The sequence below is a fragment of the Anomaloglossus baeobatrachus genome, chromosome 5 (genome assembly GCF_048569485.1).
Source record: "Anomaloglossus baeobatrachus isolate aAnoBae1 chromosome 5, aAnoBae1.hap1, whole genome shotgun sequence".
NCBI classification, from domain to species: Eukaryota; Metazoa; Chordata; class Amphibia; order Anura; family Aromobatidae; genus Anomaloglossus; species Anomaloglossus baeobatrachus.
Genome location: NC_134357.1, coordinates 182,716,096 through 182,733,395, shown reverse-complemented (window position 1 = coordinate 182,733,395; position 17,300 = coordinate 182,716,096).

Below are 17,300 nucleotides of genomic sequence, written 5' to 3'. Positions count from 1 at the left end.
ATCCTGAATCGGTAACCTGTGGTTATAATAGTCATTGAATACAGTAACTGCAAAGGTAGAAATAATCGCATTCTATGTAATTACTACAAGTATAGGATAGTAAATTAATCGGCAGCCTCCCAGAGAGACAAATGCATACCGTTTAAATGTGATTACACTCATCACATGGCTAATGTTAGCTACATCTGCCGGCTACCATCAGGATAAAATTATTTATACAGTCCAACTTAATAACAACATAACAAATAGTTATCTCCCATCAGAGTGTAGTCACTAAATGAAACAAAAATTGTATGATAATTGAACATTTATTGTAAAACTGTCATGAATTAATCATATTAAGGCGCATTCATCCAATGCACCATGTGTGTTGTAGAACTGAAACATTACAATTTTAGAAAAAACTTTTTATGTATATATGTCTTTTTCACTTTTTGTCACTAAATTATAATAAAATTTGATATTTTGATATGAATATGTGGAATTGCTCCCAGTTCTTTTGTAATATATGAATCATATGGAGCTAGCATAAAATGCATATGAATATAAAAATCTGGATTATTTGTATGGTATTAAACTTTAAAGAGTCCATCGCCCAACGGTGGGACGCTATCGGTTTTAGTGGTAGCGGAGGCTCAACCTGCTCTGTTGCAGCCCCTTCCTGCGACAGTCCAGTTCCAATGTCCCGGATCTCAATAACCCTCCACCCAAACAAACCTAACCCCCTGCAAATCTATCCGTGGGTCCGTGACTAGGTTAAGGTCCCGGGTGTGGTCATAGACGACTCTGGTTGGCACAGGAGGTGCAACTATATACAATACACAAGTTCATGTTGGTCACACCAGTCCTACAGTGCCTACAAGTAGTGTTCAACCCCCTGCAGATTTAGCAGGTTTAAACATTTGGAATTAACTTGGCATTGTGACATTTGGACTGTAGATCAGCCTGGAAGTGTGAAATGCACTGCAGCAAAAAAGAATGTTATTTCGTTTTTTATTTTTTTTTTAAATTGTGAAAAGTTTATTCAGAGGGTCATTTATCATTCAACCCCTCAAACCACAAGAATTCTGTTTGGTTCCCCTAAAGTATTAAGAAGTATTTCAGGCACAAAGAACAATGAGCTTCACATGTTTGGATTAATTATCTCTTTTTCCAGCCTTTTCTGACTAATTAAGACCCTCCCCAAACTTGTGAACAGCACTCATACTTGGTCAACATGGGAAAGACAAAGGAGCATTCCAAGGCCATCAGAGACAAGATCGTGGAGGGTCACAAGGCTGGCAAGGGGTACAAAACCCTTTCCAAGGAGTTGGGCCTACCTGTCTCCACTGTTGGGAGCATCATCCGGAAGTGGAAGGCTTATGGAACTACTGTTAGCCTTCCACGGCCTGGACAGCCTTTGAAAGTTTCCACCCGTGCCAAGGCCAGGCTTGTCCGAAGAGTCAAGGCTAACCCAAGGACAACAAGGAAGGAGCTCCGGGAAGATCTCATGGCAGTGGGGACATTGGTTTCAGTCAATACCATAAGTAACGTACTCCACCGCAATGGTCTCCGTTCCAGACGAGCCCGTAAGATACCTTTACTTTCAAAGCGTCATGTCAAGGCTCGTCTACAGTTTGCTCATGATCACTTGGAGGACTCTGAGACAGACTGGTTCAAGGTTCTCTGGTCTGATGAGACCAAGATCGAGATCTTTGGTGCCAACCACACACGTGACGTTTGGAGACTGGATGGCACTGCATACGACCCCAAGAATACCATCCCTACAGTCAAGCATGGTGGTGGCAGCATCATGCTGTGGGGCTGTTTCTCAGTCAAGGGGCCTGGCCATCTGGTCCGCATCCATGGGAAGATGGATAGCACGGCCTACCTGGAGATTTTGGCCAAGAACCTCCGCTCCTCCATCAAGGATCTTAATATGGGTAGTCATTTCATCTTCCAACAAGACAATGACCCAAGCACACAGCCAAGAAAACCAAGGCCTGGTTCAAGAGGGAAAAAATCAAGGTGTTGCAGTGGCCTAGTCAGTCTCCTGACCTTAACCCAATTGAAAACTTGTGGAAGGAGCTCAAGATTAAAGTCCACATGAGACACCCAAAGAACCTAGATAACTTGGAGAAGATCTGCATGGAGGAGTGGGCCAAGATAACTCCAGAGACCTGTGTCGGCCTGATAAGGTCTTATAAAAGACGATTATTAGCTGTAATTGCAAACAAGGGTTATTCCACAAAATATTAAACCTAGGGGTTGAATAATAATTGACCCACACTTTTATGTTGAAAATGTATTAAAATTTAACTGAGCAACATAACTTGTTGGTTTGTAAGATTTATGCATCTGTTAATAAATCCTGCTCTTGTTTGAAGTTTGTAGGCTCTAACTTATTTGCCTCTTATCAAACCTTCTAAATCTGCAGGGGGTTGAATACTACTTGTAGGTACTGTATGACCATGGTCCATTTTACTTTTATAAATGTTAAACATAACGGAGTCCATGTACCGGTTGTACACTCTGTAAAGGAATCTGGTTGTTAATCAGGTAACTTCTTCGTTCATTTGCAATTGGTTACTCAAGTATTCATTTGCTAACATCCCTACATGAAAAACAACAAATTGTGGATAATAACAACCGAAAACACCGATACCTAACAGTTCTATGGCATCGTAAAACTTCTGGCATTATAACATTTTTCAACACTGGTACCGCTCTCTAGGAGGCTGGTAGTCGACCGCGGCAGCTGGCACAATTTGCTCATTCATCATAGCGAGCTGTTTCAAAGCAAGGGCATACCAGCCGCACTCGCTCCAGTGCCGTGTATAGGTAACCATTTCCTCAGGTTGAAGGTTGCGTTCGGGGTGGCTCCAAGGGAGGTGCTGTGCCACATCCCGTCGGGATACAAACACCCCAGCTGTGAGGCCTGCTTCTCAGATGAAACCCCACCCCTGCTTGGGGTCAAACTGATCCACAAGTCCAAGGCCCTGTGGCCCCTTAACCTGGGAAGCAGCTCTCCTCACTTGCTCTTTTTCTGCTCTGTTACGGGCGGAAAGCTCCCGTCGTCGCCGGTCTCGGGTTGCTATCTCTGCTTGCAACTGGTACTGGTGTCATTCCTAGTAGGGGGCGTCAGCGTCTGTCTTCAGCGTCCTCAGCTGGAGAACGAATCTTGAAGACTTTGCCCTCGTCGGGTAAATTATCAGGACGCTTGAAGCTACTTCTGGGCCTAGGGTCTTTGTACCCCGCCGTGCCATGGCCGTTGCCCGGAGATGGCTCAAGGCTGCCAGCTGCCCTCCTTGGCAGTTCCTTGCCCCTTTGCACGATCCCCTGCGAACAGGGTTCCAGCTCATACCAGGGCCAGACTAACGTCTGCCACCTAGTAACTGAGGAGCCCAGCTCATAACCTCCTCCAACTGACTTGTGACCTCTCCTCACGAGAGTCAACTTACTACTCCTGACAATCCTGACCCTCCCTAAGTAACCCCCCAAGTGGGCAGCCCTATTCCCTTCAGGCTACCCATTGGTGTGTCTGAAGGTCAAAGGTCAGGGACTTGTAACCAAGGAGGATGCGGATAACGTGCAGAAGGGCAGATTGCACAATATCCTGTGACGACTTGATAGGCCAGGGCGTCACATGTGCACTTCAAATCACTGCAGAAACACTGCATAATGGATGCAGTTTTTTTGTAAAAAAAAAAAGCCGATTTCATGCGCTATGGTTGTTGCCCCGAGCATAAACAGAGTGGGAGCTGCATCCATAGCGCACGGAATTGGGTAAAAATTTTAGCACCCAAATCGCTGCATTCATAAAAGGATTGTGCGTACGTCTCATGCACAATCTTCTTAGATTGTGCAGGGTACCCAGGATGCATGCATTTATGTTGCAGTGCAATACGCAGCATAAATGCATGCAATTACGCCACGTGCACATCAACCCTTAGGGGTACTTTGCACGCTGCAACATCGCTAGCCAATGATAGCGATGCCGAGGGCGATAGTACCTGCCCCAATCGCACATGCGATATCTTGTGATAGCTGCCGTAGCGAACACTATCACTACGGCAGCTTCACACGCACTTACCTGCCCTCCGACGTCGCTCTGGCCGGCGACCGCCAGTCATGCAGAGTCACAGAAATGTCACATGGCAGGCGGCCAATAGAAGTGGAGGGGCGGAGATGAGCGGGATGTAAACATCCCGCCCACCTCCTTCCTTCCGCATTGGCGGTGGAGGCAGGTAAGGTGATGTTCCTCGCTCCTGCGGCTTCACACACAGCGATGTGTGCTGCCGCAGGAACGAGGAACAACATCGTACCTCCTATTGGTGCGACATTATGGAAATGTCCGACGCTACACAGATCAACGATTTACGACGCTTTTGCGCTCGTTTATCGGCGCATCTAGGCTTTACACATTGCAACGTCGTAACCGGCGCCGGATGTGCGTCACTTTCGATTTGACCCTGACGATATCGCAGTAGCGATGTCGCAACGTGCAAAGTACCCCTTAAGCCCGCTTTACACGCTGCAATATATCTTATAATGTGTCGGCGGGGTCACGTAGTAAGTGACGCACATCCGGCATTGTAAGGTACATTGCAGTGTGTGACAGGTACGTGCGATTGCGATTGAACGTTTAAACGTTCATCGCATGCACATCGTTCATTTCTCTAGAATTGAACGTCAGATTGTTCAACGTTCCCGGGGTAGCGCACATCGCAGTGTGTGACACCCCGGGAACGATGAACAGATCTTACCTGCGTCCTGCGGCTCCCGGGCCACAATGCGGAAGGAAGGAGGTGGGCTGTTTACGTCCCGTACAGCTCCGCCCCTCCGTTTCTATTGGCCGGCTGCCGCGTGACGTCGTTGTGATGCCGAACGTCCCTCCCACTCCAGGAAGTGGACGTTCGCCGCCCACATCGAGGTCGTATGGAAGGTAAGTACGTCTGACGGGGGTTAATCGTTTGTGCGGCACGTTCAACAAATTGAACGTGCTGCACATACGATTGGGGCGTTGCAAATCGCATACGATATCGTATGCGAAATTGCAACGTGTAAAGCAGGCTTTAGAGTCTTTGCTGTTTCTAGTGCTTGTTGGAGAATCTGACATACGTATCGCTCTTACATAAGTTGGGTGAGTCCACCTTTTGGTCTCCACTATTACCCACACCTTTTGTAATTGCATGGAATTTAAATAGCGTCCAGTTTACAGTATGTTTTGTATGTATTTCCATGGAATCTATTGTTTGCTGTACATGAGTGTTAGGTGTGCTGAGTCCTCACTTAACATACCAGGATATTACATTAATAGTTCTCAATACTACTTTAGTTTCTATTTTCAGACATCAAGTTTCTGACAACAAGCACAGTTTGATCAACAATAAGCTTTATAAGAGTTCTCGATATTTTGCAATTCTTTTTAAGAACAGCACATTTCTTTCACATGCAACAATTGACTGAAGGGATTTTTTTTTTAAAATCATACAACATTTGAAAGTCTTTCTCATGGTGGCCTGACCATCAGCCAATAGGTCTGTACCTGAGTGACCATGGACAGAAAGGGTCCAGATCCAGAAATTTAGATAGGGAAGGCAAAAACAGTGAAAGCAAACAATAGAAAAAACAGATAAAATATTGCATGAAGTGTATCTATCACCTGTGATGGGGTAACTCATTTAAGCTCGCTTCTCGAGGTAGCACACAGGAACAGTTAAGCTTTAAAAGTCCAGAAAGATTATATCTTTCACATAAACCAGCTCTCCAGCAAAAAAACATAGGCCCTCTTGTGGCTTTAAAGGAACACAAATATAGTTATGGCGCCCATTCCTGGTCAAGAAAGCTTATCCCCATCTCTCAGGGATTACTTCCAAAAGTCATAGCAGCTTCCACATACAGACCATGGCAGAGCAATTCTACCTTTAATGCCTGCAACACACATCTGCGCCGCCGGTATGTGTTTGGGACTTTTTGACACGTACCGGCAGCACGAACACATGTGCACCAATGTTACCCTATGGTAACAGGCACACACACATAAAGCTACACGGAACGTGTGTCCGTGTGGTTTGTACGTGTGTGCGTTTTATAACATGGATGACATGTCCGCGTTTCACCGGCATCATGCAGACACGGACCCACTAAAGTCAATGGGTCCGTATCTGCACGTACATGACATGGACGTGTGTTTTCCGTATGGTCCGTGTGTTGTTTTTTTTTGTAAAAATGGTGAAACGGCACAAGACTAGAGATGAGCGATGTTCGAGGTTTGAGGTTTGCCAATTTCATGTTCGAGTGATTTTTGGGGGTGCTCGAGATCGAACTCGAACGCGTGCTTTTTGCTAAAAGCTCAACAGTTCGAGCTACGTTCGAGAACGGTTTGATCACCAAATTGCCTAGCTAGTTACTAGCTGGCTTTTCACTGTAATAGTGTGAGTCACTGTGATTCACGCTATTATCAAATTTCAGCATATAGTGTGCGGGGGGGGGGACGCGGTTTAGATCTGTGGTGCACTGCTGATAGAATGCCGATCGCCATTTTTTTAATTTTTTTTTTATTTTTCCTAAGCGCGCGTGCAGTGGGGCGGGCCAGGATGTCAGCCAATAACAGACACACACACAGCTAAGGGCATTTTTGCCAGACAAGCAAGGGCATGTGTCATAGGCTGTGAATGTCACATGTCCTTGCCTTATAAAATACGGCCATTTCCCCTGTCGCCGCCATTATCTCCTTTGTGTGTGTGAGTGACAGTCACCGCTCACGCTGCTGCCGCCAATCCTGCTGTGTGCGCTATAGACATAGTGCAAGCTACACAACTCTCTAGGGATTAGGGACTGATGGTTATTTCAGCCCAATTCAGGGCTGATTTCCAGGCGGTCATAGCCATAGCTGCTATGCAGGTCCGTGCAAATGCTGTGCACAGCTTTAGATAACAGCGTCTGTGTACCTCAGCTCAGGGAATTCCTTGCTGCATTTCATCATTAGGAGGGATAGAAAGTGAGGCTTCCTTTCCTGCGCTGGTATCCACAGAAGCCGGGCACTGTACCCACCTGCCCACTTTTGTCACGCAATTTTATTTGCCCAAAGAGCTGACACTTTTGCTGCCATCCTAAAAGTGTCTGGAATAGTAACTTAGTTTTCCTTTCCTGTCCTGGTACCCACAGAACCCGGGCACTGTACCCACCAGCCCACTTTTGCCACGGAATTTTATTTGCCCAAAGAGTTGACACTTTTGCTGCCATCCTAAAAGTGTTTGGAATAGTAACTTAGTTTTCCTTTTCTGTCCTGGTACCCACAGAACCCGGGCACTGTATCCACCTGCCCACTTTTGCCACGCAATTTTATTTGCCCAAAGAGTTGACACTTTTGCTGCCATCCTAAAAGAGTCTGGAATAGTAACTTAGTTTTCCTTTTTCTGTCCTGGTACCCACAGAACCCGGGCACTGTATCCACCTGCCCACTTTTGCCACGCAATTTTATTTGCCCAAAGAGCTGACTCTTTTTCTGCCATCCTAAAAGTGTCTGGAATAGTAACTTAGTTTTCCTTTCCTGTCCTGGTACCCACAGAACCTGGGCACTGTACCCACCTGCCCACTTTTGCCACGCAATTTTATTTGCCCAAAGAGTTGACACTTTTGCTGCCATCCTAAAAGAGTCTGGAATAGTAACTTAGTTTTCCTTTCCTGTCCTGGTACCCACAGAACCTGGACACTGTACCCACCTGCCCACTTTTGCCACGCAATTTTATTTGCCCAAAGAGCTGACACTTTTTCTGCCATCCTAAAAGTGTCTGGAATAGTAACTTAGTTTTCCTTTCCTGTCCTGGTACTCACAGAACCTGGGCACTGTACCCACCTGCCCACTTTTGCCACGCAATTTTATTTGCCCAAAGAGCTGACTCTTTTTCTGCCATCCTAAAAGTGTCTGGAATAATAACTTAGTTTTCCTTTTCTGTCCTGGTACCCACAGAACCCGGGCACTGTACCCACCTGCCCACTTTTGCCACGCAATTTTATTTGCCCAAAGAGCTGACACTTTTTCTGCCATCCTAAAAGTGTTTGGAATAGTAACTTAGTTTTCCTTTTCTGTCCTGGTACCCACAGAACCCGGGCACTGTATCCACCTGCCCACTTTTGCCACGCAATTTTATTTGCCCAAAGAGTTGACACTTTTGCTGCCATCCTAAAAGAGTCTGGAATAGTAACTTAGTTTTCCTTTTTCTGTCCTGGTACCCACAGAACCTGGGCACTGTACCCACCTGCCCACTTTTGCCACGCAATTTTATTTGCCCAAAGAGTTGACACTTTTGCTGCCATCCTAAAAGAGTCTGGAATAGAAACTTAGTTTTCCTTTTTCTGTCCTGGTACCCACAGAACCCGGGCACTGTATCCACCTGCCCACGTTTGCCACGCAATTTTATTTGCCCAAAGAGCTGACACTTTTTCTGCCATCCTAAAATTGTCTGGAATAGAAACTTAGTTTTCCTTTTTCTGTCCTGGTACCCACAGAACACGGGCACTGTATCCACCTGCCCACGTTTGCCACGCAATTTTATTTGCCCAAAGAGCTGACACTTTTTCTGCCTTCCTAAAAGTGTCTGGAATAGTAACTTAGTTTTCCTTTCCTGTCCCGGTACCCACAGAACCTGGGCACTGTACCCACCTGTCCACTTTTGCCACGCAATTTTATTTGCCCAAAGATCTGACACTTCTGCTGCCATCCTAAAATTGTCTGGAATACTAAGTTACTGTTCCTTTCCTGTCCATTGACCCACAGAACCCGGGCACTGTACCCACCTGCACACTTTTGCCACGCAATTTTATTTGCCCAAAGAGCTGACACTTTTTCTGCCATCCTAAAAGTGTCTGGAAAAGTAATTTAGTTTTCCTTTCCTGTCCCGGTGCCCACAGAACCCGGGCACTGTAACCACCTGCCCACTTTTGCCATGCAATTTTATTTGCCCAAAGAGCTGACACTTTTGCTGCCATCCTAAAAGTGTCTAGAATAGTAACTTAGTTTTCCTTTCCTGTCCTTGTACCCACAGAACCCGGGCACTGTATCCACCTGCCCACTTTTGCCACGCAATTTTATTTGCCCAAAGAGCTGACAATTTTGCTGCCATCCTAAAAGTGTCTGGAATACTAAGTTACTGCTCCTTTCCTGTCCACTGACCCACAGAACCCGGGCACTGTACCCACCTTCCCACTTTTGCCATGCAATTTTATTTGCCCAAAGAGCTGACACTTTTTCTGCCATCCTAAAAGTATCTGGAATAGTAACTTAGTTTTCCTTTCCTGTCCTGGTACCCACAGAACCCGGGCACTGTACCCACCTGCCCACTTTTGCCACGCAATTTTATTTGGCCAAAGAGCTGACACTTTTTCTGCCATCCTAAAAGTGTCTGGAATAGTAACTTAGTTTTCCTTTCCTGTCCTGGTACCCACAGAACCTGGGCACTGTACCCACCTGCCCACTTTTGCCACGCAATTTTATTTGCCCAAAGAGCTGACTCTTTTTCTGCCATCCTAAAAGTGTCTGGAATAGTAACTTAGTTTTCCTTTTCTATCCTGGTACCCACAGAACCCGGGCACTGTACCCACCTGCCCACTTTTGCCACGCAATTTTATTTGCCCAAGAAGTTGACACTTTTGCTGCCATCCTAAAAGAGTCTGGAATAGAAACTTAGTTTTCCTTTCCTGTCCCGGTACCCACAGAACCCGGGCACTGTACCCACCTGCCCACTTTTGCCATGCAATTTTATTTTCCCAAAGAGCTGACACTTCTGCTGCCATCCTAAAATTGTCTGGAATACTAAGTTACTGTTCCTTTCCTGTCCATTGACCCACAGAACCCGGACACTGTACCCACCTGCCCACTTTTGCCACGCAATTTTAATTGCCCAAAGAGCTGACACTTTTGCTGCCATCCTAAAAGTGTCTGGAATAGTAACTTAGTTTTCCTTTCCTGTCCTTGTACCCACAGAACCCAGGCACTGTATCCACCTGCCCACTTTTGCCACGCAATTTTATTTGCCCAAAGAGCTGACACTTTTGCTGCCATCCTAAAAGTGTCTGGAATACTAAGTTACTGCTCCTTTCCTGTCCACTGACCCACAGAACCCGGGCACTGTACCCACCTGCCCACTTTTGCCATGCAATTTTATTTGCCCAAAGAGCTGACACTTTTTCTGCCATCCTAAAAGTGTCTGGAATAGTAACTTAGTTTTCCTTTCCTGTCCCGGTACCCACAGAACCTGGGCACTGTACCCACCTGTCCACTTTTGCCACGCAATTTTATTTGCCCAAAGATCTGACACGTCTGCTGCCATCCTAAAATTGTCTGGAATACTAAGTTACTGTTCCTTTCCTGTCCATTGACCCACAGAACCCGGGCACTGTACCCACCTGCACACTTTTGCCACGCAATTTTATTTGCCCAAAGAGCTGACACTTTTTCTGCCATCCTAAAAGTGTCTGGAAAAGTAATTTAGTTTTCCTTTCCTGTCCTGGTGCCCACAGAACCCGGGCACTGTACCCACCTGCCCACTTTTGCCACGCAATTTTATTTGCCCAAAGAGCTGACACTTTTGCTGCCATCCTAAAAGTGTCTGGAATAGTAACTTAGTTTTCCTTTCCTGTCCTTGTACCCACAGAACCCGGGCACTGTATCCACCTGCCCACTTTTGCCACGCAATTTTATTTGCCCAAAGAGCTGACACTTTTGCTGCCATCCTAAAAGTGTCTGGAATACTAAGTTACTGCTCCTTTCCTGTCCACTGACCCACAGAACCTGGGCACTGTACCCACCTGCCCACTTTTGCCATGCAATTTTATTTGCCCAAAGAGCTGACACTTTTTCTGCCATCCTAAAAGTGTCTGGAATAGTAACTTAGTTTTCCTTTCCTGTCCTGGTACCCATAGAACCCGGGCACTCTACCCACCTGCCCACTTTTGCCACGCAATTTTATTTGCCCAAAGAGTTGACACTTTTGCTGCCATCCTAAAAGAGTCTGGAATAGTAACTTAGTTTTCCTTTCCTGTCCTGGTACCCACAGAACCTGGACACTGTACCCACCTGCCCACTTTTGCCACGCAATTTTATTTGCCCAAAGAGCTGACTCTTTTTCTGCCATCCTAAAAGTGTCTGGAATAATAACTTAGTTTTCCTTTTCTGTCCTGGTACCCACAGAACCCGGGCACTGTACCCACTTGCCCACTTTTGTCACGCAATTTTATTTGCCCAAAGAGCTGACTCTTTTTCTGCCATCCTAAAAGTGTCTGGAATAATAACTTAGTTTTCCTTTTCTGTCCTGGTACCCACAGAACCCGGGCACTGTACCCACTTGCCCACTTTTGCCACGCAATTTTATTTGCCCAAAGAGTTGACACTTTTGCTGCCATCCTAAAAGAGTCTGGAATAGAAACTTAGTTTTCCTTTTTCTGTCCTGGTACCCACAGAACCCGGGCACTGTATCCACCTGCCCACGTTTGCCACGCAATTTTATTTGCCCAAAGAGCTGACACTTTTTCTGCCATCCTAAAAGTGTCTGGAATAGTAACTTAGTTTTCCTTTCCTGTCCCGGTACCCACAGAACCTGGGCACTGTACCCACCTGTCCACTTTTGCCACGCAATTTTATTTGCCCAAAGAACTGACACTTCTGCTGCCATCCTAAAATTGTCTGAAATACTAAGTTACTGTTCCTTTCCTGTCCATTGACCCACAGAACCCGGGCACTGTACCCACCTGCACACTTTTGCCACGCAATTTTATTTGCCCAAAGAGCTGACACTTTTTCTGCCATCCTAAAAGTGTCTGGAAAAGTAATTTAGTTTTCCTTTCCTGTCCCGGTGCCCACAGAACCCGGGCACTGTACCCACCTGCCCACTTTTGCCACGCAATTTTATTTGCCCAAAGAGCTGACACTTTTGCTGCCATCCTAAAAGTGTCTGGAATAGTAACTTAGTTTTCCTTTCCTGTCCTTGTACCCACAGAACCCGGGCACTGTATCCACCTGCCCACTTTTGCCACGCAATTTTATTTGCCCAAAGAGCTGACAATTTTGCTGCCATCCTAAAAGTGTCTGGAATACTAAGTTACTGCTCCTTTCCTGTCCACTGACCCACAGAACCCGGGCACTGTACCCACCTGCCCACTTTTGCCATGCAATTATATTTGCCCAAAGAGCTGACACTTTTTCTGCCATCCTAAAAGTATCTGGAATAGTAACTTAGTTTTCCTTTCCTGTCCTTGTACCCACAGAACCCGGGCACTGTACCCACCTGCCCACTTTTGCCACGCAATTTTATTTGGCCAAAGAGCTGACACTTTTTCTGCCATCCTAAAAGTGTCTGGAATAGTAACTTAGTTTTCCTTTCCTGTCCTGGTACCCACAGAACCTGGGCACTGTACCCACCTGCCCACTTTTGCCACGCAATTTTATTTGCCCAAGAAGTTGACACTTTTGCTGCCATCCTAAAAGAGTCTGGAATAGAAACTTAGTTTTCCTTTTTCTGTCCTGGTACCCACAGAACACGGGCACTGTATCCACCTGCCCACGTTTGCCACGCAATTTTATTTGCCCAAAGAGCTGACACTTTTTCTGCCTTCCTAAAAGTGTCTGGAATAGTAACTTAGTTTTCCTTTCCTGTCCCGGTACCCACAGAACCTGGGCACTGTACCCACCTGTCCACTTTTGCCACGCAATTTTATTTGCCCAAAGATCTGACACTTCTGCTGCCATCCTAAAATTGTCTGGAATACTAAGTTACTGTTCCTTTCCTGTCCATTGACCCACAGAACCCGGACACTGTACCCACCTGCACACTTTTGCCACGCAATTTTATTTGCCCAAAGAGCTGACACTTTTTCTGCCATCCTAAAAGTGTCTGGAAAAGTAATTTAGTTTTCCTTTCCTGTCCCGGTGCCCACAGAACCCGGGCACTGTACCCACCTGCCCACTTTTGCCATGCAATTTTATTTTCCCAAAGAGCTGACACTTTTGCTGCCATCCTAAAAGTGTCTGGAATAGTAACTTAGTTTTCCTTTCCTGTCCTTATACCCACAGAACCCGGGCACTGTACCCACCTGCCCACTTTTGCCACGCAATTTTATTTGCCCAAAGAGCTGACACTTTTGCTGCCATCCTAAAAGTGTCTGGAATACTAAGTTACTGCTCCTTTCCTGTCCACTGACCCACAGAACCCGGGCACTGTACCCACCTGCCCACTTTTGCCATGCAATTTTATTTGCCCAAAGAGCTGACACTTTTTCTGCCATCCTAAAAGTATCTGGAATAGTAACTTAGTTTTCCTTTCCTGTCCTGGTACCCACAGAACCCGGGCACTGTACCCACCTGCCCACTTTTGCCACGCAATTTTTTTTGCCCAAAGAGCTGACATTTTTTCTGCCATCCTAAAAGTGTCTGGAATAGTAACTTAGTTTTCCTTTCCTGTCCTGGTACCCACAGAACCTGGGCACTGTACCCACCTGCCCACTTTTGCCACGCAATTTTATTTGCCGAAAGAGCTGACTCCTTTTCTGCCATTCTAAAAGTGTCTGGAATAGAAACTTAGTTTTCCTTTTTCTGTCCTGGTACCCACAGAACCCGGGCACTGTATCCACCTGCCCACGTTTGCCACACAATTTTATTTGCCCAAAGAGCTGACACTTTTTCTGCCATCCTAAAAGTGTCTGGAATAGTAACTTAGTTTTCCTTTCCTGTCCCGGTACCCACAGAACCTGGGCACTGTACCCACCTGTCCACTTTTGCCACGCAATTTTATTTGCCCAAAGATCTGACACTTCTGCTGCCATCCTAAAATTGTCTGGAATACTAAGTTACTGTTCCTTTCCTGTCCATTGACCCACAGAACCCGGGCACTGTACCCACCTGCACACTTTTGCCACGCAATTTTATTTGCCCAAAGAGCTGACACTTTTTCTGCCATCCTAAAAGTGTCTGGAAAAGTAATTTAGTTTTCCTTTCCTGTCCTGGTGCCCACAGAACCCGGGCACTGTACCCACCTGCCCACTTTTGCCATGCAATTTTATTTGCCCAAAGAGCTGACACTTTTGCTGCCATCCTAAAAGTGTCTGGAATAGTAACTTAGTTTTCCTTTCCTGTCCTTGTACCCACAGAACCCGGGCACTGTACACACCTGCCCACTTTTGCCACGCAATTTTATTTGCCCAAAGAGCTGACACTTTTGCTGCCATCCTAAAAGTGTCTGGAATAGTAACTTAGTTTTCCTTTCCTGTCCTTGTACCCACAGAACCCGGGCACTGTATCCACCTGCCCACTTTTGCCACGCAATTTTATTTGCCCAAAGAGCTGACACTTTTGCTGCCATCCTAAAATTGTCTGGAATACTAAGTTACTGCTCCTTTCCTGTCCACTGACCCACAGAACCCGGGCACTGTACCCACCTGCCCACTTTTGCCATGCAATTTTATTTGCCCAAAGAGCTGACACTTTTGCTTCCATCCTAAAAGTATCTGGAATAGTAACTTAGTTTTCCTTTCCTGTCCTGGTACCCACAGAACCCGGGCACTGTACCCACCTGCCCACTTTTGCCACGCAATTTTATTTGCCCAAAGAGCTGACACTTTTTCTGCCATCCTAAAAGTGTCTAGAATAGTAACTTAGTTTTCCTTTCCTGTCCTGGTACCCACAGAACCTGGGCACTGTACCCATCTGCCCACTTTTGCCATGCAATTTTATTTGCCCAAAGATCTGACACTTTTGCTGCCATCCTAAAAGAGTCTGGAATACTAAGTTACTGTTCCCTTCCTGTCCACTGACCCACAGAACCCAGGCACTGTATCCACCTGTCCAATTTTGCCACGCAATTTTATTTGCCCAAAGAGTTGACACTTTTGCTGCCATCCTAAAAGAGTCTGGAATAGTAACTTAGTTTTCCTTTTTCTGTCCTGGTACCCACAGAACCCGAGGACTGTATCCACCTGCCCACTTTTGCCACGCAATTTTATTTGCCCAAAGAGCTGACTCTTTTTCTGCCATCCTAAAAGTGTCTGGAATAGTAACTTAGTTTTCCTTTCCTGTCCTGGTACCCATAGAACCCGGGCACTGTACCCACCTGCCCACTTTTGCCACGCAATTTTATTTGCCCAAAGAGTTGACACTTTTGCTGCCATCCTAAAAGAGTCTGGAATAGTAACTTAGTTTTCCTTTTTCTGTCCTGGTACCCACAGAACCCGGGCACTGTATCCACCTGCTCACTTTTGCCACACAATTTTATTTGCCCAAAGAGCTGACACTTTTTCTGCCATCCTAAAAGTGTCTGGAATAGTAACTTAGTTTTCCTTTTCCTGTCCTGGTACCCACAGAACCTGGGCACTGTACCCACCTGCCCACTTTTGCCACGCAATTTTATTTGCCCAAAGAGCTGACACTTTTTCTGCCATCCTAAAAGTGTCTGGAATAGTAACTTAGTTTTCCTTTCCTGTCCTGGTACCCACAGAACCTGGGCACTGTACCCACCTGCCCACTTTTGCCACGCAATTTTATTTGCCCAAAGAGCTGACTCTTTTTCTGCTATCCTAAAAGTGTCTGGAATAGTAACTTAGTTTTCCTTTTCTGTCCTGGTACCCACAGAACCCGGGCACTGTACCCACCTTCCCACTTTTGCCACGCAATTTTATTTGCCCAAAGAGCTGACACTTTTGCTGCCATCCTAAAAGTGTCTGGAATAGTAACTTAGTTTTCCTTTCCTGTCCCTGTACCCACAGAACCCGGGCACTGTATCCACCTGCCCACTTTTGCCACGCAATTTTATTTGCCCAAAGAGCTGACACTTTTGCTGCCATCCTAAAAGTGTCTGGAATACTAAGTTACTGCTCCTTTCCTGTCCACTGACCCACAGAACCCGGGCACTGTACCCACCTGCCCACTTTTGCCACGCAATTTTATTTGCCCAAAGAGCTGACACTTTTTCTGCCATCCTAAAAGTGTCTGGAATAGTAACTTAGTTTTCCTTTTCTGTCCTGGTACCCACAGAACCCGGGCACTGTACCCATCTGCCCACTTTTGCCACGCAATTTTATTTGCCCAAAGATCTGACACTTTTGCTGCCATCCTAAAAGTGTCTGGAATACTAAGTTACTGTTCCCTTCCTGTCCACTGACCCACAGAACCTGGGCACTGTACACACCTGTCCATTTTTGCCACGCAATTTTATTTGCCCAAAGAGCTGACTCTTTTTCTGCCATCCTAAAAGTGTCTGGAATAGTAACTTAGTTTTCCTTTCCTGTCCTGGTACCCACAGAACCCGGGCACTGTACCCACCTGCCCACTTTTGCCACGCAATTTTATTTGCCCAAAGAGTTGACACTTTTGCTGCCATCCTAAAAAAGTCTGGAATAGTAACTTAGTTTTCCTTTTTCTGTCCTGGTACCCACAGATCCCGGGCACTGTATCCACCTGCCCACTTTTGCCACGCAATTTTATTTGCCCAAAGAGCTGACACTTTTGCTGGCATCCTAAAAGTGTCTGGAATACTAAGTTACTGCTCCTTTCCTGTCCACTGACCCACAGAACCCGAGCACTGTACCCACCTGCCCACTTTTGCCACGCAATTTTATTTGCCCAAAGAGCTGACACTTTTTCTGCCATCCTAAAAGTGTTTGGAATAGTAACTTAATTTTCCTTTCCTGTCCTGGTACCCACAGAACCTGGGCACTGTACCCATCTGCCCACTTTTGCCACGCAATTTTATTTGCCCAAAGATCTGACACTTTTGCTGCCATCCTAAAAGTGTCTGAAATACTAAGTTACTGTTCCCTTCCTGTCCACTGACCCACAGAACCTGGGCACTGTAAACACCTGTCCATTTTTGATACGCAATTTTAATTGCAATCTGTGCTGCCACTGTTAGGGGCATACAAAAATTGTCTGTGGTAGTCAGTGTTCGTTGTTCAGCTGTCTATAAATCTAGACCACCTCTGCATTGTACACACCTGTCCATTTTTGATACGCAATTCTAATTGCAAATTGTGCTGCCACTGGTAGGTGCATACAAAAATTGTCTGTGATAGTCAGTGTTGGTTGTTCAGCTGTCAATAAAGCTAGACCACCTCTGCAATCTACACCAACTCTCAATTTTTGCATCCACATTTTAAGTGACCAATCTTGTTGCTAACAAAATGAGTGGCAACAGGACACATGCTGGTGGAAAGGGGAACAGGCGTGTTGGAAAAGGAAAAAAAAGTTTATGTCCGTGGGGAAGGTGGGAAAGGTACATTAACATCTGCTGAAGATAGGCCATCTTCCAGCAAAATAAGATGTCTACTACTTT